The sequence below is a fragment of the Sinohyriopsis cumingii genome, chromosome 8, assembly GCF_028554795.1.
Source record: "Sinohyriopsis cumingii isolate HCF-2022 chromosome 8, ASM2855479v2, whole genome shotgun sequence".
NCBI classification, from domain to species: Eukaryota; Metazoa; Mollusca; class Bivalvia; order Unionida; family Unionidae; genus Sinohyriopsis; species Sinohyriopsis cumingii.
Window position 1 is genome coordinate 96014831 of NC_142968.1, and position 27443 is coordinate 96042273.

At 39.2% G+C, this 27443-nt stretch overlaps 1 protein-coding gene across 3 annotated transcripts in view; it reads left to right on the forward strand.

Moving 5' to 3' along the window:
* The window catches only part of LOC149794184 (interferon-induced protein 44-like), a 102202-nt gene that overhangs the window by 22046 nt on the left and 52713 nt on the right, over positions 1-27443 (forward strand). For 2 of the 3 annotated variants that reach the window (XM_089968290.1, XM_089968292.1), the window contains exon 2: positions 24858-24927. The exons of the other annotated variant lie outside the window; for it this stretch is intronic. The gene's annotated coding sequence lies outside the window, so the exon portion shown is untranslated. The remainder of the gene's footprint in view (positions 1-24857; positions 24928-27443) is intronic. 3 annotated transcript variants of the gene reach the window in all.

Sequence of the window (27443 nt, forward strand, 5' to 3'; positions counted from 1 at the left end):
TGTCCAATTAGTTCAAGTTATTAATCAATTCGATCCACATTTCGCTGTTTCGTCTCAACCAAATTCGTCAGGGCTTCCTTCGTAGGTGGACTCTATCTCCTAGAGATAAGATATCAATGAAAGGTTCATGTATAAAGAGTGGACGTAATGGCCCAAATATAAACGTACGATATAATCTTACGGCATATTTTCTGCTTGACATCCTCTACTAGGTAGCAAATTTCTCAAAATCGGCTTGACGAATTTTCTTTAAAAATTTTCTGCTGTTAGAAAGGGGCCCTATTTAGATACTGTATAAGAGGCGTTGAAATCACAGTCCTCTAAGTAAGGGTTCCATGAGTAAAACTATTGAATCAGTTTATTAACATTTGCTTGTTTTTCATAGCCGGTATCCCCTAACGCGCCCCTAATTTCGCTGTTTACCCCAAAACTTCATAACTACATGGCTTCTCCTTATTACCGTAACGGAAAATATACAACTCAAACATCAAATACAGAGAACTATTTTACCTGCGCTACCTCAGACCAGTCAGTTAATGTTTTTAAGCCTCATTTCGCCTCTAACCTTGCAACATAACTACCATCATAGGAGCAACACAAGCCGTCTCCAGACAACGGAACTGTTCTTTCTCAATTCCTCTATTGTACAATATACCATTCACCCATCAGGAATACTGCACATGGACTCATAATCTTTCACACAGTTAGTTTTTAATAGGGACTACTCAGCTCCAGGGACACGAATTAGACTCTGACCTGAACTCACTATAAAATTAAACCATGCCATCCTGGAAACTCAACAAAACTGCCATATGTGATGTTTGCCCCCAGCAATTGCCTAATTAGTCGGGTTGAGGACACCGACTTCCCAAAATCAAACAAGTGATAACTAAAATTTATGAAATCCTTCAAATGGAGAGCTATATGCAAATGGCGGATACTCCAAAATTTATTACAATATCAAAGATGGGTCTATGTAAAACCTGTATTAAGAGGGAACTTGTTAGCCTAAATGTAAACGTAATATAAAGTCTTACGTCATGTGTTGTACTATACTAACTTTATCTAGCCGAGAATTCTCGAAATTGGCTCGACGTGTTTTCTTCCACATGTTTTTACTGTTATTTAGATAATATCCAAGAGGCATTGAAAACAAAATCCTCTTAGTAGAGGTTCAATTAGTGCAAATTGCGATAAGATCTATCAACATTTTAGTGTTTTGCATACCCGGTACCCATCGTTGTTTCTTATCGACGATATTCGTTAAGACATTCTTCGTGGGTGAGCTCTATCGCACAGAGATAAAATATCAGAGAAGGTCCATTGTCAGAAATCTTTAAAGAGGAAACATAGAGGCCCATATGTATACGTAAGGCATAATCTTCTGATCGCATGTGTTGTACCCGGCCTCTGTCATCTAACCTCGAATTCGTCGAAATGGTCTCGACGAATTTTCTTCTAAGGTTTCCTGCTGTTGGGATCGTTCACTTTTTACGGACTTTCAAACAGGGGTTGAAATAAAAATTATCTAAGTTAGGGTTCAAGCATCGTAAAGTTTGGCTGCAATCTGTTTTCCGCTTGCATTGGACAAACACGGTCAGAAATGCCGTTGGGAGTCAAATATGTCTGTGTACAACATATCGTACAATAATAAATGTCAAAATCATTATAGCGGCGAACATTGAGGAACCAGATATGGACTGAAGCGGTAATCTGCTAATGGACTTTTGTACAACTATCATATATTAATCTCTGGGTTCCAAGAACTAGGGTCTACGAATTTCTTTAAACTTTTCCTACAGTTGGAAGAGATCTCTAACAAGATATCTTCAAGTTAGGGGTTCAATAATTACAATCTTTTCAATTTATCTAAATTCACTTTTTTATACTACCCATTACTAATTTAAAAATTTTCATTAATCACTTCAATATACTATCCACATACGCAAAGCAATCAAACCCCAAATCTACTCTCCCCACACCTCAAACACCAAAAAAAACATGATCTTAATCTACTATCCACACAAACGTACGTGAGCACTTACAAACGCACAATCATATACACAAACACATACCCTCACACTATTAAAAAGAGTTAGTGTTTATATTCACACTACTCTACATACACACATTGGCAAATGGATTGTTATTTCTTTTCCAGAGTATTGGGTAGCCCTGAAAAGGGCTGTTTTTTTTTTTTGTTTGCTATGGCAATGTTTTTGTTTCTAAGAATGCGACGTCCTCTGAGGATAGACTTTCTGACGATAGGTCTGCTTCTTCGGAAAGAGAAGAAGAACTCTTTGATGTCGATACGACAATCGACAAAGCCTCTGTCAGGTTCAGGTTGCTGCTGCTGTTGTTGTTGCTGCTGTTGCTGCTGTTGCTGTTGCTGCTGTCTCTGAAGTCTGTACTTCTCTGTCCATTCTTCTTTCTCCCTGTTCACTTCTTCTCTGAAGAGCTCTTCTATCAGGTCTTCAGTGACTTTTAACATTCTCACATTCTCTGTCTCTTCTGGCTTCGGTATCAGACTGTGTCTGACCCTATGCAAATTCACGTAGGCTTCGTTTAGCTTAGCTAGTTTGGAGCACATATTCGTAGGAGGATGAGTCGACAATGGATGGTTAGACTGGAAACTTCCCCGGTTCTTAAAGTCAAAGCGCGGACGTGAAGGAAAACATCCCTCTACGGTTTTCGAGCCGCAACGTTAAATGAGTGCCATGAGAGGGATAGTAAGAAGTCAAAGAGCATGAATAAACATTCTTATAGCCAAACAAAAGACTAAGGCATTTTTTTCAAAACACAACATTTTTTATTCAAAAATCACTTAACACTAACCAACAACTCTAACATTTTTTAACAATAATCCAACAATATAACATCAAACAATTTTTTCAAATCTCAAACAATTTTTTCAAATCACAAACATTTTTTCAATTAACACTCTACTTTAAACAGGGTGGACAACGTTGTGAATGAAATTGTGATTTCCACTGTTGGAAGTCATTAGGCCATTGATGGACACTACGTTTCCTAGCTTGAGACAAAAGATAAGCATAATGGTCACAAAACCATTGATCTACTTTCACATCGTTTCTTGAAGAAGAACGAGGATCAAAATGAGTCACTAAATGTTCTAAGGAATAGCCCAGGCTGCGATGATGCAGAAAATACACACAGTACTGTCCACACACCAAGGAATCTATGCCTTGTAATTTCACATTATTGAATAGGGTGGTCTGAGCATTTCTTCTCATAAAGTCAATGATACTGTCTTCCAAAGGAGGCAATCCGTACGAATCGAAATATTCCACACATCCTTCTTGAGGAAAGTAGACGGCTACCCAGTGGGTTCCTGGGAGATGACTGTCGTCTGTGTTGATCACATAAGCTAGATGGTCTTGAGGTTTGCGATGAATGAGTTCATCTTTAGCACAGACGACAGGATTCCAAGAAGCCGTATGCGAACTGTGGTTCATAAGATAATAAAGTTCCCAGCTATCCATTGATTTGTGTGTTTTCTTCTTCACAGGTAATAATAAGTGATCAATTCGATCCTGACTTTTTGCTTAAAAATATCTGACAAATAATCGTTTCTTCGCTTTGTCTCCTCACTTTGATTCAGGAGAGCTTCGATACAATGGATCTCTTGAGTGGTTAATGGTGGACAAGAATGTTCACGCAAGTCTTTATACCACTGATGTAACACGTCTTCGTCCGAGATGAGACTCCAAGCTTCGTCCAGATACTCGTCCAATTTTTCTTCTTGACTCAACATCAGGCATTTATCGTGTTGAATTTGACTGGGATGATCGTTTTGACATCCATAGCAATTTTTCTTGATCAATTCCGTCATTTTTTCGACCAAATGTTTGGCAAAACAGGAGACTAAACGGGCTTCTTGTTCTGGCCATCTTGATTTCATCATGATAACTTCTTCTTTCACAGTCTAATCACATTCCTTGTCTAAAGTTTCTCCACTAGGTAAAGAGGGATAACAGTCTTCCATGGTTTCTAGTAATCTAGAATGACTTCTCTCAAACTGTTGATTTCTATCGTATTATCGAATTCTGCATACAGGATGACGTTCACCGTTTCATCAGGGACTCGGTTTGCAAACTGAATTTCCACACGAATCTGACCGGATTTTATAGGGTGGAAATGTTCCTCGTCGCTGCCTTGGTCTGGAGTGAAATCAAAAGCTCACAAAGCATAGCCTCCTGCATAATCCTCGTACGTAATGCCGTGACTGGTGTTGGTTCCTAACTGACCGGTGGCTTCGTACAAGGACAGGTACGACCTCAAGTAATTCTTCTTGGTAAAGTCAGGTTCGAAAGGTCGGGTACACAAGGTTTTGCCATCGCGACTGACTTCGATCTTGGACACGCCAAAGTGTTGAAAGTAGAAAGGATTTTTATCGGCAGCTCCGTTGAAGGCTGTATTCTCGACGATACCAACGATCAAACGTTTGGGTAACTGTCCTTGGAACAGATGATCTTCGATCATGGATCGCTGTCCCTTGGGAATGGTGAAGGTTTTCACTTCCACGCGTCGTATGGGATACTTGGCGGTCGTTCTGCTCAACGTCTGACTGATGTCGTTTCCCACTTTAGGTAACACTTCCACACGGCGTGCGTAGCGTCTGGCTTCTTGGATTTTGGTTTTGTAACCGTCACTATCAGCCATTAAATGGAAAGTGCTACTGCTACGATTCAGTCTCAGGCGGACATCCACCCCGTTCAGCAAATACTTTTCTTACAACCACATGTCCAAATGCAAACGATCCATCAGTTCTAAAGTCTTTCCATCCTTGATTTTGTTTCTTCGTTCAACAAATACCTCATTGTTGTCTTTCTTTTCATCAGTTTCCAATATTTCAAACTGGTCTGCATCGTCAGCTTCCCATACCACACAGGCATTGATATGAGTGTTCTTGGCGTCTATTCCGTACGTCAACAGATTTTCCAGGTAGGCACGATAAGGGTAAGTATCCATGCTCCTACAGACTAGTTTGATATTCAAGTACAAGTCCACTCCACTAAACAAGGAATGCATGAAATTGTTGACGGGAGCTACTGCTTCAGTGTCTATATCACCTCCTGTCTTATCTAGAACTTTGACTTTCAGGTACAAGTAACTGCTATTCAGATCGATGTAATCTTCGGGTTGTCCTTTGATTTCAAACTCGATGGGAGCGGAATCGGTCAATGAGGAGACGGGATGAAATTCCACCCATTGGGATTCTTGCATGGTCATCATGGTGGGTGGCATGGCAAACAGATCCAGTTCCGACTTGGAATAGGAGCAAGACTCTCGGTGCATCATTTTTTTCTCTTTCTCAATAATCGAAAACGTCTAAGTCTCGAACGGTTCTTCTTTTCTTAGTCTTTCTAGCTTTAGACGTGTCAAGTCTGTTGAAAGGGTGTTTTCTTCGTCGTCTCTTTCTGCCTTGTCCTTGCTGAATGCCTGACTTGGTAGCGTGCAGGGCATTTATAGGTGCTTGCACCAAGACATTTTTGCCTGCCCTCATGAAGGCTTCTTTAGGGTTTTGTTTGTCAATGATGACATTTTGGAGAAATTCTTTGCCTTGCGTCAGTGCGGCATCTTTCAAGGCGTGCAATCCTCGTGTCACCATCGGTTTCAAGACTGGGGCCACCGAACGAAAGGCCAATTTCAGCATATCCCCTAAACCGTGTCCTCGCTGTCGAGCAACCCCTCGGTACACTGGATACATGACTTACGAATCGTGAGAGAACCGTTTTCTAAAATGGAGTTTCACCGTGACTTTTCCTTTGGTGAATGAAATATTTTGTCCCAGATCTCCTTTTATAGCAATGTTGACCGTGTCCAAATACGACTTACTGACGGGCAAATAGTGAGGATGTACAAATTCGCGGTGGACGTGATAGGTGTTTCCACCTTCCTGGTCATTGGTTGTGGCACCATCCACTTTGAAAGGAATGACACGCAGTAACGGCACGGAGGTGTGTCCCACCACGTTATACTACACCACATCGGAATACACAAACATCAAATTCAGTCCTTGGTTCAGTTCTACAGGGAATCGAAAAAACTTGTAAAATTCCATATTGCTGTTGATCTTCGGTTTAAAATTTGGAGCCATTTTTGTGTCTCCACCTAAAATATCAAACAAGTCACGATTAAAACTGATGGACAACGTTTGGGTATCCTGAAATTTCATCAGTAAGCGACGAGCCACTTTATGGTACTCCAGGGTGACACTTTCTTTGATTCTGTTCAGGGCTTTGCCAAAGGCTAATTCGAACCTGGAAGCAATGGTATCCACCAAATGTTGGCCACTAAAATAAAACCCTGACGGAATTTTCAAGATATAGATACTGAAGAGTGGATTGTTGGCTGGTTTTACGTCACCTAAAAACCCGATTTCATTCATGGTTTCTTGCAATTGTTGGTTTAGGATTTCGACCTCAAAAGTGTTTTGCTTTTCAGTGATGTTTTGGATTTGTGTAGGGTGAATCATTTCTACCAAAGCCACTTCCCAATGGGCTTCGTGATCTAATGGGATGGCCTGAGGTAATTTGGCCTTGTAACAGCACAACGTGTTGTTGGGAAACACCTCCATGGAACTGTCTCTTGGTAAGGGTAAGTAAAATTGGTTTTGGTGACTCATAATTCCAGAGTTCTGTGGCTGTCTGAGAGGTTACTGAACGTCAGAGGCGTGTCTCCGCCCAAAATGGGGTTCTGGTTGTGGTTGTTGTTGGAGTGGTGACTAGCACTGGCACTCGGACACAAGGTTTCCGTGGTTCCCGTTCGAGGAGAATTTCAGGGAGGGATTGGGAAGCAGGTAACCGATGCAACTGCTCGATAAAATGGTCCACAGTTGTTTGTCTCCTTGTTGCAAACTCAAATTGGCGATGAATGCCCCGATGACACAATACACCACGAAGATTTGGCAGAAAAAGACGATTTACGTTTTAGGCACACGTTCTCCGCACCACACCCACAAAGGTTGTTTTTGTAAATCTTGCAGAGAAGAACTGGGTGAAGGAGTGGTCGACGTAGCTGCGTCTGTGTGAAAGGGCATGATGGTCACTTCTTTTTATAGTCGATGACTTGCGAAGCGTCGATCCAAGAATCAAAACTCTGTGGATATCCTTTCCAACGTACTTTGACTTCTTTGACACGTCATTTGCCCACTTTACGGGTTCTGCGTTCGAGAATGCTTTCGATGTCGTACACGTCGTCTTCTTTTTTGGTGACACGTTGTAACTCGGGCAAATAAAACGTTCCTTTGAGCACTTCTCCGTTCATGTCTTCCAATTTATAGACGGTAGGATGACGGCCATGCACTCGTCCAGTGACACGAAACAATTCGGTCGTCCAGTTAGGTAAGTAACCTTTGTCGAAAGTGCGTTTGGTTTTGCCAATGAGCACCCAATCTCCTACGGTCAACTCTCCACTTTTCTTGGGGACAGCCCTCGTCGGGGACGTACCAAACAGGCGCTCACACACCAGCACTTCGTTGTCGGGAGTCACTTCTTGCGGGGCACGTCCAATGCTTCGATGGTAAGATCGGTTGTACGCTTGCACCAGGTGCGGTAAGATGTCGATGTACTTCAGAGTGTGGTGATGCGTAAAATATTTCCACAAGCGTTCTTTCAAAGTGCGTTGAAAACGTTCCACGATGCTGGCTTTGGTTTCGGGATTCTCGGTGGTAAGAAAATGAATGTCACGTTTCTTTAATTCTTTTTGGAAAGCTTGGTTCAGAAATTCGGTACCTTTGTCCGTTTGCCATCGGAGAGGGTGACGACCGCTTTGTGTTTCAACACTCGTAGCAGGGCTCGCACTAACTCGTTGCTGGGTTTGGAAGTCAAGGGCACGACCCAGGCAAATTTGGAAAAGACGTCGATGACACAAAACAAATATTTGTAGCCACGATTGTAGCTGGCCAAATGAGAGACATCGGCTAAATCGGCTTGCCATTGATGATTGATGCCTTCCACTCGGGTGAGACTTCTGGAAAACTTGCGTCGAATGGTTTTGTGTAAAGTGTAGGTAGCTTGTTCTTGTAACCATCGTTGCACTTGAGGTAAACGGAGACTTTTCAGTTTTGGCAGCACGATACAATTTTTGAACTCCTGCGTAACCTGCAGGATGGGAGGGATCGTAGTAAATGCTGGCTAAAACTTTTTCCATTTTTTGTGTTTGTTTGTGTGTTAATAAGTCACCCACTCTTCGGTGATGCTACTTTGGGTGGGTCGAAAGGGTGGTTTAGAAACGGATTTACATGTCCGATGGGCTACGGGAGTAGAAGTCAAAGGTAGTGGTGGTGGAGGTGGCAATGGAATGGCTTTGGTCTTCTTTTCTTTTTTCACTTCTGGTTTCCCTTCTTTCTTTTTCACTTCTGTCGAAGGAGGAGTGGACATCATCTTTTTAACCTAAGCTTTCATTTCTTCTCGTTGGGGTGTGGGGGACGGGGTCAACAAGGATGCTGCAATCATACTTGAAATGGGAGCTGCTGACGGTGTTTGAAACACTTCTCGCATCTCTTCTTCATCAGGTCTTCGTGGGGTAGCATCTCTGGTGACCCCTGGGGATGGTAGTAGGTAGTAGTGGTGGTGGTGGTAGTGATGATGGTGCTGGACTTTTCATCACGGTCTTAAAATCTTTCAGAGTGGGTAGAGCTGTTTCGTCTAAAGCTTTCTGGTGAAAGAGTTGCAGTCGTTGCAAGAGTTGACCGTACTTTTGCGATTTTTCTGTTTCGGACAAATCTTGGCGATCCATCAAGGACTGCAATTCGTGTTGTAACTGGGACATCTCGCTCAAATTGGGATTGGGGGGTAAATGCGGGGTGCGTTGTTCTTGCTACCGATGGCATTCCATCCATCGTTTGTAAGGCACTAAAGCTAGTTTTTGTCCTTCCATTGGGTTGTCAATGGACGATTCTGAGATCTTGGGACTTCAGAGGGCCTTTTATCTTGGTCCCACCAGTCCTCCCAACATGGTTCCCAAGACTCCTTTCAGTAAGGGGCCTAACAAGAGGGGTAAAATACCTCCACGATGGACCAACATCTTCTTCTTTTGACGAATGGGAATTTTCTTTTGAACCATTTGGCAAAGAACGTGACGATGTTTGCCTAAGCATTGTTTCTGGTGTTTGGACAAAGGGATCGTGCCTTTCAAGACGTTCAAACAGCATTCGCACACAGTATCGATGACCTCTTTGGAGGCTGATTGAATGAGTTTTTTTCGTAGGGGTGGATAAGCTTTGGACAGGACAGATAACATGTCCCCATGTTTGACTAAACAAGGAGGGAGTCCTTTTCTTTTCTTTCCTTGGGGCTGTTTAGAAGAGGGATGTTTTCTGGAGGGTGACATCTATGAGTCTTCAGGAGCACCAAAAACACTGATACCCCGACTTGGTCACAGACCTTTTTTATACTGGAACGCGTCGCCACTGATTGTCTTTACGTCGTATCAACTTCAGGACAGGCATGACACGTCGTGCAGGGGTACGCAACGGACTAAATCGAGCCAGTTCTTGCTTGGACAAATCCAGTAAACTTTGTAACATGCCCGATCTCTCTTGGACTTTGATTTTGGGAGAAGGTACTTTGTGAGCAGCAGCCACTGCCACTAAATTGGAGGGTCCTGCCACTGGGGAAGTTCTTGGGGTCATCAACGGAGACGTTCTTGGTGTGATCAACGTCTCCAAGTACTCTTCAGTTCTTGGTGTCATCAACGGAGAAGTGGATGAACCTGAGGCTACCGGAGACGCGGTCACCGCCGTGGCAGGTCGTGGTTTGCGAGTGTAAGGTTGCGTACTGGCTGAAGTGCCTCTCTTGCGACTAGTTTTCTTCTGTGGACTTTTCTTTTTCTGGGGACTTTTTCTCTGTTTCTTTTTCTGGGGGCTTCTTTTCTTTTTCCTGGGTGGTGTCTGGTAAGAGGAGGGTCCCGCCACTGGAGAAGTTCTCCTTGGGTACCTGGTCTTTTTCTTCTTCTTGGAACTTCGTTTGACTTTTTTTCTTGGGGAGCACTCTGGGAGCATTAGGATCCCATCTTAAGAGAGAGCGAATGATGACCCCTCCTAGGGTACCGCTCCCTCCAGGTTTCAAAATGATTTGTTTTTTGGTTTGAGTGTCGATGCGGGGATCGGCCAGTTGGGTCAAAGCGACTTTGTTTCGATCAAAAAAGCGTTTGGTTTGATGAGGAATCTGAATGATCCCTTGGAGCAATTGACGTGCTGTCACCGTGAACCATCGTAAGACTTCTTTGAGACTAGCTTCTAAGACACGAGCTCGTATTTGTGGATTTTTTTCTCGACTGATGCCATACAAGGCACGAATCAATTTGACGGGAAGATGCGACTGAAGGGACGTCATGTTCAAACTGTGTGAGACAGACGAAAAGTGTCTGAGGATATAATAGATTTTTTTTTGTGGAATGTAATTAAGTAGAGGACGGAGACGTGTACAGGACAGGCCCTCCGTCTTGGCACCAGTGGTGAAACAAGTGGGTACGAAATCGCAAATCATCGGGGTCATAGGTTTCAAATCGACGAGTAAATAGGCGTGTGGTGTTTGGGTGGCATCGTCGTACGCCTGAGGCAGCCAAGGCGTTCCTAACTGTTTGGCTAAGACTTGCACTTGGCGATTTATCTCGAGGGCTTTTAAACAAGACCACGTAATGCGCATTGAGACTGATGGTGCGATGGGCTTTACTTTGTTGAAACAAATTTTGAGTGATGTAAACGACACTGGCATTACGATGATGCCCTTTGCGCGTGAACCACAGTTTAATTTCTTCTTCGTCTTCTCCTAACTTGTCGTCGAAAATGACCAAATGGGTTTGACGGGAGTCAGAGACGATGCCGTCGTCTTCTTTAGGAATGCCTTCCACAAACACGATGGAATCGCCTTGACTTTCTCGCAAGAGGCTGTACGCCGATTGCCACTCTTTGTAACACCATACGATGCGTTGAGGTGGTCGATCGATCAAATGATGTTTATGTTCGATCAAACGTTTGACGAATTCGGTTTTGCCTGAACCGCTAGGTCCAGCAATGAGCATGTTAAAGGGATGGCGAAGATACAAAGACTCCCAACTGGCACGATCTAAGTGTTCGTCGATGACTTTGACAGTAGAGGAAGAGGGAGCAGAGACAGCAGAGGTAGCCATAGTGTCAGGAATGTCACTTGTGACACGAAAACAAACAAGACGAGAGTTTATATACTTTTTTCAGGACACGTTTATTGAATGTTTTAAACATGAACACGAAAGACAAAAATACATAAAAGCCAAAGGCTTAAGTACAACGATAAAAGGCACATGATAACCATCAACGTGGAATAAACACAAGTGTCTGTACAACATGTTTTGGGTAATGTTCTGACCAGTCCTATAGGGGGTAAGGTCACACAAGTGTCCTCCCGAAAGGGTCTTTCAGGCCTGTCCATAACAGTCCTGTCCTGGGTGACGGGTTCTTCTGGCACCGTCACTAACACAGGTTGAAAAGTTGGGTCCAAGCCTCAAAACCCCCTTTTTTCCAGTCACGGACATCTGTCCAATGGGGATGTAAGTCACAAGCTACACACACATCGTCATACACGTCTTCGGTAGCTAAAAGTTGACAAATCTTTTTTCCTGTAGAGGTCGAGAAGTATCCAGATGAAAACGCAAAGCTTTGAGCAAAAGGAGTCTTTCGTGACCATTTAAGGCCATTGAGGTGGTAAGTACTGATCGTAAAGAGTCCACAAGGAATCGGCTGGTAAACGAAATCCCAGAAAACAAGTCACTAAGACACACACCACTTGTCGACCCAAATTGAATGGATATAGTTCTTGTAATAATCGATGGTAATGATCCACGGTTTGAATATGGTCATTGAGTTTCCTTCCACGGAATCTGTTCAATTACATGTAACATAAGTCGTGGCATGGCAGCCTGTTTTTATATTCTCTTTTTTTGGATGCAATACACGTACTTTCTAGCCAGACATATTCGTTCTCCAGTATGGAATCTAAATCTTGCATACTGTAACCGAAACGTCAGAGTTCGTTTAGGAGTTTCCTCTTCCGCTAAGTAGATTCCACGTAAAATATGTTTGAATCCTTTAACTTGTCTTCCTCAATGCGTTGCACTAGGTGAATCTCGAAGTAACCAAAATTATGAACATGTCGATCATTGGCGACCTCAAAATTTTGAACAATCTCTGACCACTGAAACAATTTCTGACGAATCAGTTGTTTTATACCATTCAGATACCAGTGGTTAAAGATCTGGTGACGTAACGGATGCAACTGTTCTTTACGTTTGACTTGTATTTTGACCAGCTCTCGGTAAATGCGTTCTCTCAACTCCAGAGGCAAGCCCAAAATGTTCTCTTGTAAAGTATCCATAAGTATATACACTGTTTTTGGAATCCTTGGGTGGTGGCCAATAGCCTCGTTTACCTTTGTGGCTGATTTAATATCCACTCATAATCAGTCTTCTTATACTTTGGAACAGAGCATAATTTAAAAACGGATGAATAACTTTGCGTTTGCGTTTCACTTGTATTTTGATCAGTTCTCGGTAAATGCGTTCTCTCAACTCCACAGGCAAAGCACGAATGTTCTCTAGCAAAGTATCCATGAATAGGTCATACTAAATCCTCTTTTGTCTGACACAAGAAATGTACCGTTTGCACAGACATGGTTTTACTTCAGTGTCGAATTTAAATCGTTTAGTTACTAATTTACACATTACAATTCGTTCAGAAATTTCCTCTTTCACTAAGTTGACATTGTGTACAAGATGTTGGTAATTCGTTAACTCTTCCTCTGGAATTCGATGTAGTTAGTTTACAATGTAGTAGATAGAATCATCAATAGCAAACCAATCCTTTTTAAAACTAGGGGATCGTTTATCAATGTCTGTCCAATAGAACACTTTCAACTGAATCAGTCCTTGTATAGCATTCAGGTACCAGTGGTTCAAACACCGGTGACGTAACGGATGCAATCGTTCTTTACGTTTGACTTGTATTTTGACCAGCTCTCGGTAAATCCTTTCTCTCAACTCCACAGGCAAAGTGCGAATGTTCTCTTGTAAAGTATCCATAAACAGATTATGGTAAGTTACTTCAATGTCTCGGTCCCACTAAGGGTAAGTAATGACAATTCGGTGACCATCGAGCATGTTCTACGTAGGCCGAATCTTGTGGTTCCCAGTAATGAAGTGACACACCGCAACTGAAGCACTTGACTTTATCTCCTTCGCCCAAGTAGAACAATCCGGCTCTGGCTAATTCTTCGGGGGTCGGTCCTCCCAGATACTTAGGCCATTTTCCTTTGAACGATTGAAGACGATTTTCAAAGTAGCAGTATTCCGACAAACGCACAGGAAACGAATATTCGTCTTTCACAGGTTCGTTTCGATGAGGGTTGGGTGACATGGACAGGAGTTTGCTCAGGGCTGGATGACATCCGTAGGGGGGTAGACGTGAAGGTGAACATCCCCTTTAAAACGAAACCCAGTAAAATGTCCAAGAGGACGAGCGGCATCGCTTTCGCATCCCTCAGGTTTGACACGCACAGCATCACTTTCCATGATAGGGGTAGTGAGAACAAAGTTCCCATGATGCTTTACGGCATCGCTAAGGTGACAACGTACAGCATCGTACCCATCGCAAGGATCACAATCGCACTCGTCTGCAAACTCCGTTACGCAATTACAATGGTAACCACATGGACAATCGCAGTTTCCTTTCGGACATTTTCCGTCGCAATGCCTGGGTCTTATCCATCCAATATTAGTCACACTAGAGGAAGATACAACTTTTTTACAATCCCCAAACTGGAACGATGTCTCTTTCAAAGTATTCATCTTATTCGCTTGGTCTTGGTAGTCACAATGAACTATCGATCTTGCCTAGAGTTCCTTTTTATATACAGACCAATACCGACGTGTCCATACGGTAAAGTGAAATGATTGGGAAGTCGCACTCGCTTCTGGTACACGATTTGATAGACTTTTTCCAAGGGTCGACTGACGATGTGGTGAGTGGGTAAACGTACAATCTTGTTCGGTTGATAGGTGGTCACTTTAAAGTGTTCATCCTCTCCGGATTGCAAGGCTTCTTTCAATACCCCAAAGTTGACCACACGACTGGTACGATAATTCAGAGTCAATCCTTTCACTTTGCACGTCGTGTGCACTTCTCCTTGTGGGTCCCGGTATTCATAGCCGTAATTTTTAGGACCGCCACTGACGAAACTTAGAATCTTGTCGTCGGGATGCTCGTCTGTCCAGGCTCCTATACGGTCTCCTTCGATGTCAGGGTGCTGTTGACTCGGGTGATGGATGTAAATGCAACTGTCCGTGTCAAAGTACAGGACGCGTTCCCCTAACAGTTCTAAAGCTTCGTACAATTTTAAGCGAGCATGGGCTGTCACGTAAGCCGCAATGATGACATTTCCAAAGGGGTCGTCTTGTACAAAGTCCAGATCTTCTTCGTAATTGACCAAGATCAAATCCTCGCGAACGACGTCCACGTGTTTCATGAATTTCGTTTTGTCGTGAATCATCTGAAAGTAGCGGGAAGGTTCGGTCAAATATTCCGTCTTGGGTAAACACGGGCGTTGTGCCATTTTTCCCCACAAGCAATTTAACATCACTTTGGCAAACGATCGCCTGCCTTCGTTTTTCTCGATGTGATCTAAAGTGATGCCTTCTTGTTTATAGTATTTCTCTTTGAATTTTATTTGGTCATCGGGAGTGTGACACCAGGAAGGATAGCCGCTGGCTTCTTGCTTCAGTTTCAAAAAGGCATACACGTAGTCTGCGAAAATGCCTTTCTGACTGGGGTCACCCTTGTGGTATTGTTGTGTCTTGGGAAAGTGACAAATTTCGTACACTTCTAACATTTGGTATCCCATGTCCAGAGCTTTGAACAATTCTACACTGACCCAGGTTCCCGTCAAAGCCCGTTCTTCCTGGGTGTGCTGACAAGGCTGGTCTTGGTTGCACGTGTCGGCACAAGTACGGCACAAAGGAAACATCAGTTTGCCTTGGCAATGGTGAGGTAAGACGGGATGGTACAAGTCCGTGGGAGGCAAAACTTTACACTTGATCAAGCCTTCGTATTGTCGAATGTTTTCCAGGTCGATGTGTTCTGTGAAGAATTGTGGGTGCCCTGTAGGAAAGCGATAATATTTGCACACGTAGGGATACAGCGAACACACGTCCAAGTATTTGATTTCTTCTCCTTTCTCTTCGTCGGCTTGGTACAGCAAACAGGTGGCATTAGTTCTTCCTCCGTACAAACTATCCCTCGGGTTCAGGGGGTCCATGAACTGGTAACTTTCCACGAGGCGTTTAAACTCGGGATCGGTTTTCAAACGGTGATCGTACTCGTGTTCCCAGTTCCCAGTTCCAAGGACTTCAAGACAACAGTTCATGTCAACTGAAGGCTTCCTAAACCCGTAGATACTTGAAATAATTCTTCTCTAAGCACATTATGACCACAAAAGAGAAATCTCCAATTTCACACTTGTATGATTTTTTGTGGTTTCACGTTTACTTGAGTCATTCGTAAGCTTTTCGAATCCCAATGCTAATAGTTCGAGCCATGCACAGCAGGACACGACCCAAACACCTAACACAACTAATTAATCGTGTCTCAAAGTACTAATTATGTATACCCACCAGTATCCTAACCCCTTCCAACATATAGTCCGTTATTTGTCTTTAGTCAGCTTTATATAGCTGGCACCAAAGAACACTCTTATTTCTCTAACTGGGTTAGAACAACACCAATGCATGCCATGAAGGGCTTTTAATCTTCAATAAGTAAGCCCTAATCAATTACTTATTGAACTGTGGATAAAAAAATGAATAGCCACATGGATTTTAAGAAGGAATAAGTAACCAAATGTGGGTAGAAATAACTGAATCGGGAATACTGGTTACTTAATCCTTATTCAATAGGGAATAAGGAATAAGTAACCAGCTTGATGTCAATATATACTGCTGACCTTCGGATGCCGGTGTAATGTGGTAAAATGACCCCTGTAGGAAAATGACCCCTTATCTTTTGTAAACGGAGAATAATGACCGGGGTTAATGTTTCTACGGATAATAATGACCGGGGGTAAGTTTTCTACGACAAAGGCGTCTGATTTCTGCGTAGAAAAGTGAACCCTTTCTCACTGACTAATAATAATACTTGATCCTCTTCACACTACAGATTTACTCCCCATAGAATATTGATCTTGTTTCAGATTTTCCTTTTATTTACAGATATTGTAATATTATTGTTTTATATGTCATTTATTATATGTTTATGATATGTTTGGCTGTTCATTTTCTTCTTTTTATATCATTTTTCATTTAGTATTGGCTAGTAATTATGTGTTCGTGGCGCTATAAAATATCAACTCACCTCGTTACACCTATTACACCTATAGTACGGGGCAACGACACGGAATTTCTACAAGCAACAAATTCGCTTTCCTATGCACAAAGAATGTGACAGAAGTGGATTTGAGTCGATGCCGCGCACAAGCGAACGGCGCTGGTAGCCTTAGACCAACGGAAGCTTAACGAACCAGAATTAAGTAACCAAGCGAATATTAAAATAAAAGTGCACATTTACTATTGTTTTGGAATTCAAAGTGAGATACTGAACAATAGAAATTGATAAAGCACTTTCTCATCAACCATCACAATCATATCACAAGGTACAGTTACAACTGGACTTCAGGGTCATGAAACTCTGTTCAGATGTCGATCTGAAGCTCAAGATCAGAACAACAACGATTACTACTCCGAGACACCGAGACTGTGATCGCAATAATAACTCAAAACGTTTTCACATTCTATGCCATGTTCATTTTATGACTTTGTTGCACTGAGCAACAGAGTCTTCTGACATCATCATGATGGTTTCAAGAGTTCTGCTAGTTTGTCTTATAGATTACTGTCGACAATTCAAAAGTCGTCCATTTAAATTGCTTGGTATATTCATTTAATTTTGCTTTAGATTTTATGAATCGTACTAGAATGGGGATAACTGTATTGCAGTTTAGAATCTGAGGAGATTAAGAATGGTTTGTCTGTCACAGTGTCCACTGATGCTCGCTGTAAGAGACTAAACGTGTGACGGTTACAACCGCATCAAAATTACAGATTCTACAGATAAAATTAAATTTTAGTAATTTTATAACCTTTCAAACCAATTCGAAACAAAACTAACGTAATAATTGTGGAGGATATGGAAACATTGAAAATAAAACTGAGAGTTGATACTTTATATCAGGAATGGCAATTTATTTAGCATGGAGTTGGGCCACTATGAGGACAATGGAAATTAGTAATTATGGTTCACTCAGGGTACAATGGGAATTTAAAATCAGGCTGGTATGAGGACCACAGAAATTTAAGACTTACTCTGGGGCCCTTTGGAACTTTTTGATTAGGCGACACTCTTGGGCCATATGGAACTTTAAGATCAAGATAGCGCTCTGAAGTTGTTGTTGTTGTGGGGTTTAACGCCATTTTTCAGCACACGGTAGGCTATACATGGCGGCCAGTATTAATGGTGGAGGAAGAACCCGGAAAACCCCGGAAAGAACCACCGACCCACGAGAAGCTACTGGCAAGCTTTCTCACATGCCCACATTGGCTGAATCTTAGACTCGAACCGCCGCAGACAGAGGTGAGATGGCAGTGATCCGTAACGAAGAGCGCTTTAGACCACTCGGCCACTCGGGGCCCCCGCTCTGAAGTCGTTTGGAATTTAAAGGAGCACTACCGCATTAATTTTCAAATTGTTTACGCAAATTTCGTTTTCCTTGTAAATCCAAAATGTTGAAAAGTGTTGAATATCGACCTAAAAGGGTTGAAAATTGCATTTAAACACGTACATAGGGCTTTCTTCATCTAAAAATAGAGCCCGTCGACACGTAATATGATCACGTGACTAATCAAACTGGTAATCTAAGGCGCAAACAGCAAGAGTGGATGTTTATGCTTTCATATTAATTCATGTGATACCAGAAGTGTATATATTGATTTCTCCCATAGGATGAAAGAGTTTAAATACTTTGTAATGTATTCCCCTGAAACTAGGATTCTTTTTCTACGCAGTTTAGAGCAGTGGATAAGCCAATACATTTCTTCGGTAATTGGATACTGGGGGTAATTTCAAAGTGTTACTGATTGAAAGTTTGAGTTATCACACCCCCACCCCTCTCTCAGTCTCTCTGTCTCTCTGTCTCTGTCTGTCTCTCTCTCGTAAAATAAAATAAAATAAAAGGATTTTAGTGAAAGTTTAATATTAATAAGTGAACTGTATAAGATTTTCAGCATGGACATTGAAGACAGATTAACACACGTACATAGAAGGACAAAGGAAACCCAATATACCACCATCTGACTGACTTGAAAATATAAAAGGAAATATTTTGAACAGGTCGCAACACTTGGCTACTTCTCAAGAATGAAGTTAATTTTATTGGGGTTAATGAAACATACCTTGAAAGAATCTAGTATGACCGTGAAGATGACACAAATCAACTTCGTATCTTTACCTACAAGACTTTAAATCTTTAGATTTTAACGGACAATAACTATTCCAAGAAACTGGTCCCATCTCAAAAATGATGAAAGTTCTAAAACCAGTATGTATATCTCAAGGTTATATTATTCTAAATGTCACGTTTGTATCTGTAATAGTGTAGGAAACAAACTGAACTGCTAATGGACGGACAGACAGACAGATGAAAACTTGATCCCCACCTTTTTAAAATTTGCATGGGGATAACAGTCGTGTCATTTTATTTTACTTATTTAAACATTATAACTGTCAACACACAAAACACAAAACAAATTTGCATATCTCTGAACTTAATGACATAGCTAATAACTATACACATTAACTATACATATTAACTATACATATTAACTAAACTGCCAAGACTTTGATTTTGATGTTCAATACTAATTGTATTTCATCACAACTATAAACAACAGAAACTCTTGCTCAAACTTTATTTTACATCTGACGTAGTAATATGATATTCCAATCGATTATTATCTATACATTTTCTATTCAGTTATCATTACTGTGGAAAGAATGGATGTGAGGTACACACAAATAGTGAATGGGGAAAAGAAAACTGCAAGAAAAAGCCCAACTTATGCACAATGCAGTTTATTGTTAAGCTGCAGTTTATTGTTAATAATAATAATAATAATAATAATAATATTATTATTATTATTGTTATTATTATTATTATTATTATTATTATTATTATTATTATTATTATTAAAAACTTTTAAAACTGGTTTGAAAGGTCCTTTATCCATGCATGTCCATTCCTTAGTCCATAATTTATGTAAAACTATGACTGTGATTTTAATTTACTGCGATCATCGGTTCGAAGTCATGCTATCAACGAGATCATTATTAATCTAGCATTTTGTAGTTAAGTCATTTTCCATGGGTTGGAAGCGTGTAGCTCAGTTGTATCTGTGGTATCTTTCAGCCGTTTAATCATTCTCCGTCTCCTTCATGAAATTTATCCCATCTGTAAAGATGGTTCATCCACAAAACACATTTCCACGTCTGGGACTTGGCTCCTCGTCACGCAAATGTTTACATGGAATCATCACCTTCTACGGCAACATCCGCGATTGTTCGAATATGGACAATTTTATTCCAGTGCGCTATTTATAAACTCAAAAAACAACGCTCGGTTTTCAAAATCTGATCGTTTGACTTCAATTATCTATGTATACCCAAATGTTTTGCAGTACTTTATGGGTCAGAAAATTGTGTTTTAATAAGGACTACGATTTCATAATGTGTTCTGGAATATTGTATTTTTGTATATTATGCAGTAGTAATCCTTTAACATTAGTATGACACTATTAGACTATATGGAACTTTAGCATTATGATCACACTCTTAAGCCCTATGGAACTTTAACATTACGATGACACTACAAAGCCCTTTTTAACTTTAACGTTAGAATGACAATATTAGACCCTATGGGACTTTTACATTAGGATGACACTCTTAGCCTTAATGAGTTTTAACATTTGGATGACACTACAAAGCCCTTCGGAACTTTAACTATAGGATGACATTCTGAAGCTATTTGGAAGATTAACGTTAGGATGACATTATGTGGCTATTCAGAACTTTAACATTAGGATGACAGTCTGAATCCTTATGAAACTTTAGTATTGGGATGCCACTCTGGGGCCTTACGGAACTTTAACGTTACGATGAGACGCTGGGGTCCTATGGAGCATTGACATTTTGACGATACAAAGGGATCTTATAGAAAATTTTACGTATTAATTATTATAAGGATCCCTAGGTAATGCGCAAAAACAAACACAAAAAACATACACAATCTCACAAAATCAGCACTATATTGTTTTTCAAGTGTCAATGTCTTTTAAATAAGAAACAAACAAAGCATGTTCAAACTAAGAAGATCAGATAAAAGTTCTGTCTCTAGTACTTGAAAATTGAATGACAAACCGTACATGTAATGTTAGGATGAAATAAACAATCGACATAATGTAATTTCCTTATTAATCAGGTCATACTTTGACAACCATCACAAAACAAGTTCAAATAAACTTGCTCCATCCATCTGTATCTGCTGTGACTCTGATACACATCGCATATTCACTATTCTTGTGTGCGTTATTTTTAATGCTATTTATCTACACAAGATCAATGGATTTGCTGTTTGAATTCAGACGCTAGATTATAAGCTTCAGAACTCCTTTTCTCACGTCAGACATAATAGTCAATATCCGTCAATCCCCTAGTGTGTATCTCGGAATAATATATATATATATATATATATATATATATATATATATATATATATATATATAATATGTTCTTTTGTCTGTCTGATATTCATTAACATTAATTGATACACTAATCTGCTGGTTGTGCCAAACGACGCCCTGATTGATGAGGACGAATACATGCACTTGCTTTGATATACATCAAATTCATCGATGTAGAAGAAAATTGTCCTGAAGATTCCTTTACAGTCTCGTGAGTCTTTGTTAACAAAACACCCCGAAAATGTCAAAATCAGGACATAGAAACAAAATATATGTATATCATGCCACGTTAAATACAATAGGATACAAATGATACAATGTGGGCGACCTTTGCAAACGCACACAATATATATATATATATATATATATATATATATATATATATATATATATATATATATATATATATATATATATATATATATATATATATATATATATATATATATATATATATATATATATATATATATATATATGTATATATATATATATATATATGTATATATATGTATATATATATATATATATGTATATATGTATATATGTATATGTATATATGTATATGTATATATGTATATGTATATATGTATATGTATATATGTATATGTATATATATATATGTATATATATATATGTATATATGTATATATATATATATATATATATATGTATATATATATATGTATATATATATATATATGTATATATATATATGTATATATATATATATATATATATATATATATATATATATATATATATATATATATATATATATATATATATATATATATATATATATATATATATATATATATATTCTTATTCCTCGCCAATTAGATAGGCCTCATATCCTTTATTATCATTTAAGCAGGGAATCTGGCTGTAGAAATAAGCTCAATTGCCCATTTCACAAAGAGGATTGTAATTAGGAAAATCAACATAGTGCAAAACTAAACACAGAATGGAAAGTACAGTGTACTGATATTATTATAAGCAGAGGACAAGACAATCATATGCATATTATTAGTATTATTAGCAATTTAACTAAATGTCTCAAATCAATTATGTAGAACACTATTCAACAGCTGTAAGGATAACACAAATAACACAAATCATCTCAGTACAAAGATCATTTTTTAAATGTCACAAGTTCAGTTTTTAGTCTTAAATTAACTGATGTAGAATTTAATGTTTAGTTCCAATAAGTGAGGCAATAACCCATTATTAATCTAAGTAAGTAATCGAAGCTTTTCCAGAATCGTTCCAGCTGGTTATAATATAAGATATCCTTGCTTAGAAATATGCATTATTGTTTAAATAGCATATTTTGTTTGTAAAATACTTTCATTCACAACTAGAAATGTTCCATATTCATGTGAAAAAAAGTACCGGATTTTCTCGAAGAAATTAAAGTCCAAAGGTTCCATTTAGGAGGCTCCAGGTAGGTGGGAGATGAGGTTGAATAATAAGGAACATATAACGCACCAAAGCTTCTTATGTACAAGTATGTACAAAATATATTTGTCTCTCAACATAGGAAGCCTCAATACAAGGCGGTACCATTATAAGGCTTATAGAGTTATTGGGTCGATTACATTATTTAAAAGACATATTATGTTTTAAAATACCTAAAGAGTCTTCGGGTGGCCAAGTGGTATAAAGAGATAGCCTTTACCGATCGCTGCCATCTCACATATGTTGGCGTGGGTTCGAGTCTCGGGCTCGGCCAATGCGAGTATTTGAGAATTCTTGCCAGTAGCTTCCATCTTCGATCCCCACCACTATAAAGCGGCTGGCATGAATAGCTGTCGTGTGCCCAAACATGGATTTAAATCAACGACGATACAAAAATATAACGCGACATTATCGATAGCGCGGTTCACATTTATGACTGACATGAATACCGTTATAGTATAGTATCACATAGTCTGAGGTCTAAAGGCATAAACAGAGGGAGTACCGGTACATTGCAACATATTCACAACTTATTGACAACATATTGACAGTCTTATAATTTTCCGGTCCTAAGTTATTCACTGAACTATCCAAACCAAAATACGATTACATGTATGTATGCATGTATGCATGTATGTATGCATGTATGTATATCAGTAAGAGAAATACCCAGCATGTCTGGACCATATTTCAGACGTAAACAACTTAATTCAATTGGTGTGCATAATCCCGTGTCCCTTACATGATAATATTTCTGGACCGCTTCTTGTTAGAAGGAACAAGACAAAAATAAAACATTATACTAATCTCGTGTAAAAGAAATAATTTTTTTTTATCGCATTATAAATAATGACACGTGGCTTTATTTTGATAATTCAGCGTTTTTATACGATATGATATAAATATTTAAATATTGCATGAATCTGACATAAAAGCAACAACCATAATATCAAATGATAACGTTTATTTATTGAGGCATCTATCTCAGTAACAATGAAATGTCACAAAGTGTTTTAGAAGCAATGAAGTGTTTTACAGATTACATTCAATGATGTCAGCGTCAGTTCTGGTGAAGTTTAGCCATCTGTGATATAAGCAAATCGACGGAACAACTAGCATGTGCAAAGTTGTCTCCTCGGTTCTTTAATCTCTGATTGCAAATATAATTCTGCTTCTATCATTAGTATAAATTGTTTTCATTTTGCTATCTGCTTTTGCTATGTTCATTCTTATATTCCTAATTTTTCTCTGAAACAGTACTGCCTGTTTTCATGTCTCGCCATTTTTATTTGCGTCTTGCATCTTTTAGGAAAAGTTAGCAGTAGACCCTAGTTCTGAAAATTGAAATGCATAATTTTATTGACCAAAATTGCGTTAAAAAATGGTGTACACTACTTGTAAGCAAGATCGCAAGTCATTTTGCGATTAATCTTTATTCAACTCTAGAGTTTAGTTTCATCTCTCTTAGATGGAAGATAACAACGATAAAGTAACAGAAGAAAACTAAGGAAAAAATAAATAATAAAATAAAAAATTAAACAATAAAAACATGGAAAGGTAGCTTCATGAATGCTTAAGGTCATCGTATAGTTGCCAGCTTTGTAACCGTTCAGAGCAACTAAAACAAAAATATATGAAGAACGAACAGTAGATTCATAAGATCTTGAAATTACGCTTTGTGAAAGGATTGAAACATGATGAAACAGCAATATGTATTTAATAAGTGATTGTACAGTTGATTTAGGTATCATATTCATGTTGTCAAAATAAAGTAGTTTCTTTGGCATCGTTAACATACTGCTTTAAAAAAAACTGAAGCTAACACCGATTGTTCAGCAAAAATTTATTTCTGCGCGACAGTTGGATAACATTGTTTTAAAAATATAACACAACAATGTTATCAGACAGAAAAGCATTATTAACCCTAGTAGTATAGTGGGGCACCCTAGGGAAAATGGGACTTACCATTAAAAAAGGGTCCCGGCACTCTGGGGACAATGGGAAATTTATCATTTTGGGCCAGTCTAGGGACAATGGGAATTTAACATAAGGAATTTTAAAATGGGTGGGTCGATAGAGGGACAAAAAGTTTTGGGCCTGTCTAGGGACAATGGGAAAATACATTACAGGTAAGGTAACGTCACAGGACTGAAGATGGGGTACAAGGTAGCAAGGGGCTGATCTCAACTGGAATCAAAGAGCGGGAATAAAAAACCTAGAACGTTTGGGAGGGACAAAGAAAACACATACAACAGACTACTTACAAACAACTACATAACCGACTAAAACTATTTTTAGGCAAAGAAACCACCTTATACGTTCTAATTTTGAGGTTTGTAGGCAAATCTAGGCATTTATATGGCTGTCACCTAGGCTGAGTACATGAATTTCAGAGGTGTTAGTTCATCAGTACAGATGCAGGATGTTGTTTACGAGGGGTGTTGTCATTGGGTTAGTAGAGGGGGACGTGTTATAAAAGGAATGGAAAGTAGTAGGGTGCATGCTAGGGCTATGAGTCCATTTTATTATTATTTCAGGCTGGGTGTTATTTGTTTCAGATAGGTGTCGTTGCCGAGCTTTCGGGTCGTAGAGACGTTCAAAGACACCTGATCTGGGATTCCCTAATTAGTAAGTCTGTTTCCCTATATATTTATATATGGTGAAAGGAGAAAAAAGAATATTTGTTTTAAGTCTTACATCCCTACATATAATTAATCAATTTCTATTTTTCTATTTTAAGTTCTGTATGGCCTATGTTGGTTTTGTTTTTCAGGCTAGGTAATAGTTTTGTTCCAGATAGATGGTTTTGCCCAGTGTTCGGGTCGCATTAGACGCTCAAAGACACCTGATCTGGGTGGTGCCTATTTAATTAGCCTGATTTCCTAGCTTTTGATTGGTAAAATATTGATTGTTATACAACTAGTTATATTTTATTATAAAGTCGTTTTTTTAAGTATGATAGTATGCTTTTATATGTTATGTTTAAGTTTGGATTGGATTTCGTAATGATTTCTGGGTAAGGGCTGGGGATCCGATTTTATTTTGTTCGAATTGGAATAGTTGCCTTTCTCACTTTAGCCTGTGGCACACATTGAAAATGTGTGGTTGGTCTTCAGGGACCCGACAATAATAGCAATTAGGGTTGTGGGAAAAGGGTCCTATGTATTTTCCGAAGCTGCTGGCCAGCTTGGTTTTGCCTGTATAAATTCTATTAATTATTTTTTGGTCTGCACCTTTGATTATGGGTGGTTTCCTGCTTCTATTTACCTCATTAATGATGTTATAAAGGTTTCTCTCTTAATTGTTGTCATTCCAGCTGTCCTGCCATTTTTTATTTATTAATACTGTCGTTAAGCTATAGAGTTCGCTAATACTGTAATTTAGTTGTACATAATTGGGTTTACTGAGTTTTTGCTTGGTGTTAGGTCTGCTAAATCATTTCCTAGTATGTTAATGTGGGATGGTATCCACATGAACTCTATTTGTTGTTTATTATTGTTTAGTTCTTTTAGCATTGAGTTGGTGTACCTATGGAAGTTTTCTCTAGAATTGGTGTCATTGCTGAGTATTAAGGAAATGACGCTGAGCGAGTCACTTATTATCACCGCCATGGGTATGTTGTTTTCCTACATCCAGTGGAGGATCTCTATACTGGCCCAGAATTCTGCCGTAAAGATAGAGCAGTGATCAAGTAATATATGTCCTATTTCGATGTTTAATTCTGGAATGACGAGTGCGACTGCTGTTTTAGGTGGATCAGTTATTTTGGATCCATCTGTATATATTTTGACAAAATTGGGGTACATGGTGTTAATATTTGCTGTTGTAATAGTGTTTAGCTGGTAATCTTGTTCATTTTTATTTCCATATTTGGCGATGGAGGTGTTGCTTGTAGGCCATATGTTGTTCCATGGTTCAGTGTCATAATGGATGGTTGTTTCCAATTGGAAGTTTTCAATGGGGAGTTGTCCCATTAGTTCGTGTACTACTTTCCTGCAGGAATAGTGTGTTTGAGTTTGGTGCTAAATGGTTTGTTACATTTATCTATGGCTATTCGTGTGGGGTGTGTAGTAGGGTGCGTTGTTAATCTGGCTGCATATCTTAGAGTAAGTTCTTGCCTTCTAAGATGGGGCAGCAGTTCTCCAGTTAGTATTTGAAGTTCCGCTAGCGATGTTGATGGTAGTGCGCCAGTGCTTATAATTAAGACCTTCCTTTGTATGTTATCTATTTTATTTAGGTGATGTTTAGGTGCTAAGTTGTAAATTTGACACCCGTAATCTAGTTTGGATCTAATTAGTGCTGTGTATAATGCTAGTAGAGTTTCTTGATTGGATCCCCAGTTGGTTCCTTTAAGATTTCTAAGTAGACTGAGGTCCTTGTTACACCTTTGTAACTAATTCATCAATGTGATGCCCCCATTTTAGATGTTCATCGTAATGTATACCCAGAAATAGTGTAACCTTAATGAATTTAATTTCTTTGTTTTGTATCGTTAGTTTGGGGTATCGTTGATGTAATTTACGTTTAGGGGTAAATAATACTGCAACAATTTTTATGGGATAATTTGAAAGCCCATTTATCAGCCCATTTCCCTATATTATTTAAACTTTGTTGTATTTCTGTAATTATATGGTGGTTGGAGGGGTTTCCTGCTCTCCATAGTTCACTGTCGTCCGCAAATTGTTATAGTTCAATTAGGTTAGATGCCAGATTTTTATCGAGATCGTTGATCATGATATTGAATAGAGAGGGACTGAGTACACTCCCTTGTGGAGTACCATTCGAGTGGGTGTAACTCAGAGCAAGTGTCACAAACTCTAGTTATTATTTTGCGGTCTGTCAGAAAGTTTTCAATAAAGTTGTACATTCGACCTGTGATGGCGTAGTGATTTAATGTGGCTAATAAGACTTTGGTCCAGACCAGGTCGAATGCTTTTTCCAGATCGATAAATACTGCAATTAGGTTCCATTCTGCTTTACGTTTAGAGCTGAATGCCAATTGAATTGCAGTTTCCAATCGTATAAGCGGATCCGTAGTGGATCTTTTGTTTCTAAAACCGCATTAGTTTTCGGAGATTAGATTGTTATATTCTAGGTGGTGTTTTAATCGATTGGTAATGATAGTTTCCATGATCTTGCATATA